The sequence below is a fragment of the Mustela erminea genome, chromosome 21 (assembly GCF_009829155.1).
Source record: "Mustela erminea isolate mMusErm1 chromosome 21, mMusErm1.Pri, whole genome shotgun sequence".
In the NCBI taxonomy this organism is placed as follows: domain Eukaryota; kingdom Metazoa; phylum Chordata; class Mammalia; order Carnivora; family Mustelidae; genus Mustela; species Mustela erminea.
In genome coordinates, this window is record NC_045634.1 from 8,817,874 (window position 1) to 8,826,811 (window position 8,938).

Here is an 8,938-nt window from a genome sequence, read left to right on the forward strand (position 1 = left end):
TTTTTTTTCTTTTTAAACTTATCTGAAAGCTTCCTCATTTCTGATGCCTCCTGGTTTTGTTTGTTTTAATCTGGGCCCTGGGAATTGCCTTTCTTCTAAGTATCAGGGAAAGTGAGTCGTTTCCTTTGTAACAAGAAGGAAAAAAGACTTTTTCTTAGAAGTGTGGTTTATTTTGAATAAACTGTCAAACTTTTTTAACTGGTTTTGAAAGGAGTCATGGTTGCCTGTTACTCTTCTCTCCGGAAGTAGTAACTGAGGACAGATTGCCTTAGGCCACACAGTTTCAGAGCACAGAACACACCTGGGGATTGGCCCTGAGCCCAAGACTTCACAGGCAGAGCACGTGCCATCCCTCACAGCATTGAGCCCCCCAAATGGTGCCAGAACTCAACCGGTTAGAACACATGTCCCCTATTGCCTGGTTGCCCCCAAAATGAAGTCTTGGCTCAAAAGAAAACCTTCCCAACCATTAGTTCCTCACTGCCCACACTCAATATTGATAGAAGTACTTCTTTAAAAAAACCATCTCTCTTGCCAAAGTGCTCCATGCTCCCAAACACCTTTCTCCGGAGAATAAACAGTTTAAAGTGAGGTAATTGTTCTGGATGAGGTAATTGCGTTAACTTGCTTTCTTCTGAAAAAGAGGATAGGAGGCAGAAAGATTGATTCCCTGATAAGCACATATGCCATCCCTCTCCTGAATGCCACCAGACCCGTGAATGCCGGGGAGAGGAGCCAATTGCTTCCTCCAGTCTTCTTGCAGCTCAATAAAAGGTTTGGGTCCTGGTCAAGAAAACCAAGCTCTGGGGAATGAATGCTTTAAAGCAAAGACTAATGTGGGGCTGGCTAGGGACTTGCCTGAAAATCTCTTTAGAATCTTGGTAAATGAGTGTTTTGTCCTTTTCCTCTGAGAAGGTGAACTGTGAATTAATCTACCAAATATGCTCTACCTGTCTTCTGGAAAATAGTCATTCATCCTCTGACGTTCCTTATTCTTCAAGAGTACGTGGCAGTTCTATCACAAATGAGCACTTTCTTTAAAAAAAAAAAAAAAAAAAAAAGTTAGGAGGGGAGACTTGCTATGTTTCCAAGATAGTATTTAAGTATTACTTAAATATTGTCCCCAGAGGGGAGCAAAAGTAAAAACAATTTTATTTAAAAAAATATATCTAGGGTTCCCGTCCCTGGGTGGCTCAGTGGGTTAAAGCCTCTGCCTTCAGCTCAGGTCGTGATCTCAGGGTCCTGGGATCGAGCCCCACATTGGGCTCTGTGCTCAGCAGGGAGCCTGCTTCCACCTCTCTCTCTGCCTGCCTCTCTACTTGTGATCTCTATCTGCCAAATAAATAAATAAAATCTTTTAAAAAACTAAATAAAATGAAATAAAAAATAAAAAATACATCTGGGAAATAGTTGAGCTAATATTAATCATTAAAGTAAAATTGCAATGACAAATACAACAGGAGAGAAAATAAGAAAACTTGAGTGCATACCCTGTTCAAGGAAATGGTTGTCATATATATATATATATATATATATATATATATATATGTAATTATTTTTCCCTTGGCAGAACCAAATCCTAGAATATAGGTACTATTATCCCTTATTGGCAGATAAGGAAAGCCAGGCTGAGTATAGGAATGACTTTCCCAAGATCACGTAGGTAAGTGTCCAAACATCAAGAATGAGACATGGGTTTGTGTGATTCCAAACCTAAGATAAGGTTGAGGTGGTATCCTTTCAATCAGGTGTTCCAGGAATAGATACTCTACTCATCGTCCTCAGTACTATTTTGAGTTGAGAGAAGTTGGATCTTCAGTATTACCCCCCACATACATCATGTATGAATTATATACCACACATTAATTAATTCTGTACACTAGAATATCATGTATTAATCTAAATCTGGCTATTTTAAAACATGTATGAATTGTATCCCATTCCATTTGGAGAAACAAATTGAATAGTCACTATCCAGGATCAACGTCTCCAGCCAGCAAGGCGTAGTAGAAGAACCAGCCTGAGAGTCAGGAACCAAGGGACTAGGGCCATGATGCTGCCCGGGGTGGGCTCTGTAGCCCAGGGCAAGTCAACACCTGGTTTCAGTTTCCTCATCTGGAAAAGGAGAGTATTTAACTGGAGGATTTTAAGATCAAGCCTTTTTAAGATCCATCATTTTCAACTGTGGCATGTTATGATTTTGAATACTCAGTACAACCAAATCAGAAATTAAGCCACTGTTCTGGAATTGGGGCAATTATGTAACAAAGGCAAAATATGCTCTAGACAGGTTATTTAGAATGATAGCCACCCTAAAGATATTAGCTGTAACCAGGTAATATTAATTCAGTGAACAGACTTGGTAGTGTTTTCCTCAATTCTTTGTTGCTTGAATTGACTATGCCTATTTTCTAACACTTTATACATGAAGATAAAGAGGTAGAATGTTCCTACTCCCATTGCCTTTTGGCCATCTTTAGCCCAACTAGTCTCAAAAATAGAAAATGTTTGAGTTGAATCAAACTTAGACAAGGGGAGATAGACACTGGGCATAGAGAGATCTGTCCTTCCAAATGTAACAATTTTTTTCCCAAATACAATGAATTTTTTTTTAAAGATTTTATTTATTTATTTGACAGAGAGAAATCACAAGTAGATGGAGAGGCAGGCAGAGAGAGAGAGAGAGGGAAGCAGGCTCCCTGTCGAGCAGAGAGCCCGATGCGGGACTCGATCCCAGGACCCTGAGATCATGACCTGAGCCGAAGGCAGCGGCTTAACCCACTGAGCCACCCAGGCGCCCTATAATGAATTTTTTTTAATGGCTTGCTATAATTCCTTAGGAAAAGCTCTGTATTTGTCTAGAAAAGAGTATTTAAAGACTTTAGCCAACCTGCTTGGTGTAAATAGTAAAACTCCAAGGGAAGTTAAAGAAAATAGACATATTCTACATGAGCAATGGGAAAAGTCTGTTGTTCTAGGATTTGGGGAAGGAAAAGGGGAGCCAAGGGGTTGGTGGAAAGCCAAGACCCGACTAAGATGTGGCCTTTCTCCTGGGAGCTCCAAATCATCATTAAGGTTACAGAGGCAAGTGAATTTACGGAAAATGGTGAAGGGATTATAGTTTGCATCTAGATTACTGAAGACAAAACAGACACTCAGGAGAGAGCAAAAGGACCTTGGACACTGAAGCTTTTGAAAAGTATGGAGATATTTTGGGACAGTCCTAAACCTTAGACCTGCATTCTTCTGGAAACAGAAAGTGCCTCATTTAAAATATGAACAAAAGCAGGGTGTCAGAAATCAGTGAGATCAAGACCCTTGGGAACAGAACACAGCTGTAACTGAAAGGAGAGGAAATGGGCTTAAGAACATTGAGCATTAAGACTAAGGGAAAGAAGGGGCCCCTGGGTGGCTCAGTTGGTTAAGCAGCTGCCTTCTGCTCAGGTTGTGATCCTGGGGTCCTGGGATAGAGTCCCATGTAGGGCTCCCTGCTCAGCAGGAAATGTTTCTCCCTCTCCTTCTAGTTCCCCCTGCTCATGTTCTCTCTCTCTTCTCTAAAATAAATCTTAAAAAAAAAAAAAAAAAAAAAAAAGACGAAGGGAAAGAGAAACTGAAAAGAATTCTGCAATATATTGGTAGTGTATTTTACCTAACCTGGGCTCAACTGGCAATTTTAGTTAGAACTGCTCTAAGAATCTCTAAGGTTTGTAGGGCCTTTCCATGCTGCACCCAGTTCCTTTCCTAGGCATGGGTTATAGAGAGAGAACTGTCTTCCCACATTTGGGATGTTAGCACTGTAGCCTCCCTCCTCCCAGAACCTGACAACTGTTTCTGAAGACCCAAGTACTTCTAGCGCTGCCACCGGTAGACATTTCTGATAAAACCCACCATTTATATTAATTATACAATTACAGTAATAAATAGGGACGACCAAAAATCAACTGGACAAAAGGCCAACAGCTGGCAACTTCGGCGGGTGAACTTGGCCATGGAAGTAAGTGAGATATTCTACAAGCACTATTTCCATTGGGAATACTCTGTGCCAGTCATTTCCCAGGAAGGTCTTGTTCAATCAGAGCAGCCCATTTTAGAAATGCATGCGACTCTCAGAGAACATGCTGAATTTTATTCAGCCGCCCTGTGTGCTCACAGCCCAGCTCATGATTCATGAACCTGCTGGAAGCATGGGGGGAAAAAAGGATGCTCAAAGCCAGGGAGCTGTGAGTTCCTCACATGTCATGTTCTATCTGTGCACAATAATCCAGGTTAACAGTCCTCCTTGTTAAGAGCAATATGGGATCGTTTTTTTAAGTAAACCCTCTCACACAAAATTAGAGAAGTCCATTTCAGATATTGGGCTATGAAGCAGCAATAAAGTGCAAAATCCAATACATTTGTTTAAAAAGGGCAGCAGGGCACCAAGATAAGAGGCTAACTAAACCAGTTTTTCCTGACATTGCAAGTGTGCCTTCCCTGTTTTGTACCCAGGGAATTCTTCCTGGAATCATGCATCCTGGAGTTTCAGCTTCAGCTGCTGACACAGACGAACGAAAGAACTTCAAAATAATAACAAGAAACACAATTCTTTGGCAGTAAAATTAATGTGTTAGTACTTAAAAAAAAAAAGAATAAATTGAGAAAAGATGAGATGTGTTCACCCATCAGAGATGCAGCCCCAGATGACAGCACACCATGAGACCCCTGGGTTCCCTGACCTTGGCACTGAGCATCAGACATGTGACAATGTACACATCCCGGCACTTTGTGGTAGGTGTCTTTCCACATTGGGAGAAAACACCAAGGCTTGTACTTGCAAGTGGCGGATGCTGCCAAACCTCTGTGGAGTGTGTATTTGGGGCAGGTTTTTTCCTGCTCAGTTTTCTTTCTATTTGTTCCCTTCCCATTCTGCCTTGGGACATCATTTAGTCATTCACTCATTTTTTTCCTCTTCACCTACTCTGGTAGACACTATACCTACCGGAGGAGGCAAGAGAAGAGACATCCAAAGACAGTTAAAATAGGGGCACCTGGCTGGCTCCGTCCATTAAGAATCCAATTTGATTCTCGGTTTAGGCTCAGGACATCATCTCAATGTTGTGAGATGGAGCCTAGTCAAGGTCAGTACTCAGCGGGGAGTCTGCTTGTTCCTCTCCGTCTGCTCCTCCCCCACCCAGCTCTCTCTCTCTCTCACACACACACAAAGAAATAAAATCTTATTTTAAAAAAAGGGGGAAAAAAAGGCAATTAAAGTTATAGTTCAAAGTCATGTAACTGCCATGTAGCCTTCTAGAACACACAATTTAACCACACAGCTAATCTCCAAACAGAAGGCTGAAGCCTGGAGGAGATGGTTGTCCTGCAGGTTCTGGTCAAGAATAGACTCAAGAGTCAAAAATGTAACAAGTCAAGCAAACTCATATTCAAACCTTCCCTTCCCCTCATTAACATTACAAGATCCAGAGGTGTTTGACTTCCCTGGTTCTGGCACAACACCCAGAGCAAATTGTTGTGGGAAAATAGGGTCTGATGCAGTTTCCATATACAGACATGATGAGGGCCAGCAGGTATCTTTTTATACTAAAGTTACCTATTTTCCTCCCTGGCAAGGCTAAGTAATAAATGGACACAGTCAGGAGGATATCTGCATGCCAAAAGTGAAGACTAGAAGGGAATATGCACCTGTTTAGAGTACCAGAACCAAAAAAGGTTACCTGGCCTCTGGAACAAAAACCTAACAAACAGAATGTTACTGTACACACTTAGGGAGTAGCCTATGCTATCAAAGGAATTTATCCAAAAGTCTTTAATCATAATAAGCCACTTGTACAAATGCCAATTAGAAATCACTAAGAAAAGAAAGGAATGACTCTCTGAAAGGTAAAACAACAACAACAACAACAACAACAACAAAAACCAATAACCATAGTGTCCTTCCTAGTTTTTACTTTCTGGTCTCATTTTCCTTTTCCCTTCACTTGCCTTGACTTCTCGTCTGGAATAAGATATTACAAATTAATCTCTGTCACTAGGAAAAGGATGACAACTCTAGCAGATTCTTTAAAGCAGGACTTGATTAACTATTACATGATTCCACTTGATGGTGTGCAAAGAGAAAATGCTAGCTTAACAAACAGGATTGTTTCCAAGTTTCAAATAAAGCTTTGCCTTTCAGGGTCCAAATCCTACCATACCTGTTTCCTTTCTCCATCTTTATTGCCCAACCCCTAAAAACCCTATGAATTTATAATTTGCTGTAACTTAAGGCTCAGGCAGTAGATTTAAAAGCATTCATTAGTAAATGGCTGTCATGCGTTTTGAAGGAGAAAAGATCTACTTTACATGTTAAGTAGTATTTTACTGAAAATAAAATTTAAGAGAGTACCATTTGCAATTTAATTCAACCACAGATTCCACTCATCTTGTCAGGTATAAGGATGACTTCATCCCGATTCAAGAACCAATTTCCCTGGAGATAGACAATCTAGTTCTAGAGTAGATTTGGGGAAATCTCTAGAAGACCATGATCATTATTATTACTTTGGTAAGAAACTAATCCAAACAGAAAATAAAGCTAGAACTCCTTTGATTCTCCTCACTCAACCTACTGACAATATACTTCTCTGTTGAGAAGAGAAAGCAAATACATATATATACACACAAATACACATATAACATACATATGTTGACACACTCTGGGTAGATGTTCCATTTCATTTACATGTATATGAATGAATATTATATATTTACAAATACATATATGAATGAACTGTTTGTATATATGAATGAATGAATCAATATATCTTTACATACATAATTATATTTCACATATGTGAACATACATGCATGTATGTGTTATGTGTGTATTTGAATGAACTGGCACATCCAACCAAAGTGTGTGTGTGTGTGTGTGTGTGTGTGTGTGAAAACAGAACTGAAATATTTGGAAGTATTTTTTAATGCTCTTTAAGAAAAGATCACTTCTAACCAAGATGACCTCATAATTTTAACTTTTGTCTGCTCTATACATCTAGACATGAGACTGTGTAACAAATAGGAAACTGAAGAAATACAGCCTGCCTGGCTCAAAACCAAGATAAATATTTGTATGGATCATCAACAAAACTGATAAATGGTGAGTGGGGCTAAATCCATGTACTTTCTGAGTCCTGGCTCTTGAAGCAGGCAGTGGAATATGGAAGGCTGAATAATACAGTGTAATAGGGAACAAATGGCTCCGTGACAAATGAGATGTCAGAGCCAGTTGCACAACTTAAAGAAGGAATTGGCATGGAATTCCCATACACAAGGGAATTGCCTGAAAAACACTCAGCCAATCTGGGACTGTTATTTAGGGAAGCAAGAATTACAAAGACACAGCTTCTTCACTGGGAACTGTATCTAACCATACACTGGCTTAAGGGCTGAATGTGATACATACCATTAATACTACAACTCAGATGTCCTGAATGACTTTTATAAGACCTAGTTTTCCACTTATGGTCTTGGGTTTAGGTCTAGGTGGCCACAAATCTTCAGTTCAAAGAGTGGTAATCCCAGAAGGTGACAGATGATAGTGTGGAGGGGAGAGAAAAAAAACCCCTCTCCCTTAAAATGAGCATACTGACCAGTATCCTAAAACACTAGCAGATAACATGATGTTAAAAAACACAAAAAAATACGATCACTATTTGGACATCAAGTCACACTTTATAGAAGAAAAGCACCATAGACTGTAAAATGTTAGTATTTGGAATGCTCCATGTAATAAAAGAAAGAACTACATCAATTACAAAATTATAGAAAATGAATAATAACTGAATTCAAACAAACAAAATGTAATGAGTATTAGTAGATATGAAAAAATATCAATCTAGAAACTTGATGTTATGGTCAAAAAACAGAAAAATAATAAACACGAGGCTCAAGGCTGGCAAAAATGAAAAGACAACTAGTCATTTTGAAAGTAATACTGAAGAGACATCAAATATAGAAAAAATATACAAGGATAATTGAAAAATTTAAGTAAAATTAAAAGACTACGAGGCTAGATTGAGATACTCTGACAAACATCTAATAAGAGTTGCAGAAAATTATCATAAAGGAAATGGTGGAGAAATAACTTCTAAGGAAAGAGAAAATGAAAATATTCCAAGATTAAAGATATAAGTAATTATTCAGCTGAAAATTATACTCAAACTACTAAGTAAATACATAAAAAATATATGCACATATCAACACATCACAGTGATATGACAGAATACAAAAGATTAAAATAACTACTAAAAGTTATGAGATTTAAAAAAAATAAAAGTTATGAGATTTTAAAAAAATACATATTATGTAGAAAGAAACAGATTTAACATCAGCCATTATGGATGGCTAAAGACGATGGAATGATATCAGACTATTAGACTGAAATAAGTATCAGTGTAAAATGTAATTAATTTAATCTATAGTATAGAACATTTTAAATGATGTTTTATACACTAAAAGATTAAGGGACACAGATCAATACATCAATATGATTAATATTTTTAGCAAATTACATGAAAATATGGAAAATTTAATCACTGAACTAGAAAAGTCAAAATAATCCATTAGAAATTCTAGATCTAAAGAATTTAGTAACTGAAATTCAAAATTTGTTGGATGGGTAACATTATAATAGACACAGAGGAAGTGATAATTGGTGATGTGAAAGAGAGATCAGAAGAAAATATCCAGAATGAAGGACTAAAAAACAAACAAAAATAAAAGGAGAGAAGAGCAAAAGAGACATATTACATTCTGGAAAAGCCTAATTTGGAATTTCGGTAGCAGAAGACAAGAACGAAGAAAGGGCTGGTGCAATATTGAAAAGATAATGCCTGAAAATTTTATTAAATTAATGGAACTTATTAAAATAAAGGTTCAGGGGGTGCCTGGGTGGCTCAGTAGG